Raw genomic sequence first — 1,341 nt, 5'->3', positions numbered from 1 at the left:
AATCTGAATTTTCAAATGTCAAAAAACAATTGTCAAAAATTGTTTCTACATGTAACTGAAAGAAAAATTTAAAAATTAGAAAAAAAGACAGTTCTTGCCTTCAGTGAGTTTTTAATCTAAAGGAAGAGACAACACACAGAAAGAGGCAGAATGAGGACAATGCATTAGTGTTAGGGCATCTTGTTCTATGGAGCTGAAACCAGACAGAGTGGCAGATGTAAGATGGAGTGAGCCGAGAATTCAGATTCTGCCCTCTATAAAGGAAGGCATTGGGAGGAGTTTGGTACTCCACTCTACAATTCAGAGGGGAGAGGAGGCTGAGGGAGGCTGTATCAATCAAGGCTTGACTTAGCCCATGGTGAGATGAAAAGTGATGAGCCTCTGCTGAAGAGATTGAAACCAGGCAGGGCAGCAGATGCAAAGTGGAGTTCCATTCCATGATTCTATGATGATCTTCTTATTGCCTCTAGGATAAAACATAAGTGACTTTGTTGAACTTTTGAAGTCCTTCATGATCTTACCATTCCTCCTCCTAGACTTTTCTACTTAGACAAATGTGGCCTTAGCTTGTGACTTTAGGGCCATCCTCAGCTCTTCAGTCAAAATCACTCCAAAGCCAAGTTTTAGTATTTAATGAGTTCAAATCTGTCCTCAGACACTTATTGGCTATGTGTCCCTGGGCAAGTCACTTTGCCCTATTTGCTTCAGTTTCCTCATCTGTAAAATGAGCTAGATTAGGAAATGGCAAACCCCTCCAGTATCTTTGCCAAGAAAACGCCGAATGGGATCATGAAGTGTTGGACACAAGTGAAAGACTGAATAACAACTAAATGTTTCTACCTTTCTGTTATCTCAGGGAAGACTAGCACCTCTGGTTTGAGTGTCAGAGTTCTGAGCACTATGGCGCCACCTAGTGGCCCAAGAGGGACTAGCGCCTCTGGTTTGAGGGCCAGAGTTCTGTGCACTATGGCGCCACCTAGCTCCCCAAGAGGGACTAGCGCCACTGGTTTGAGGGCCAGAGTTCTGTGCACTATGGCGCCACCTAGCAGCCCAAGAGGGACAAGACCAATGCTGTTCTAAAAATGTCATCTCCTATGAGAGCATCCACTAGATTAAAATTACTTTAGGTAATAATACTAAGACATTATTTGGCCTTAGAATGCTTTTCCTTGGGTAGCTAGGTGGCTCAGTGGATAGAGAATGAGGTCAAGAGATAGAAGGACCCGAGTTAAAATGTGGCTTCAGATACTTCCTAACTGTGTGACCCTGGGCAAGTCATTTACCCCAATTTTCTGGCCCTTGCTGATACTTAGTTCTGATTCTAAGACAGAAAGTAAGAGT

This window comes from Gracilinanus agilis, chromosome 1 (assembly GCF_016433145.1).
Source record: "Gracilinanus agilis isolate LMUSP501 chromosome 1, AgileGrace, whole genome shotgun sequence".
In the NCBI taxonomy this organism is placed as follows: Eukaryota; Metazoa; Chordata; class Mammalia; order Didelphimorphia; family Didelphidae; genus Gracilinanus; species Gracilinanus agilis.
This window is presented reverse-complemented; position numbering follows the sequence as displayed.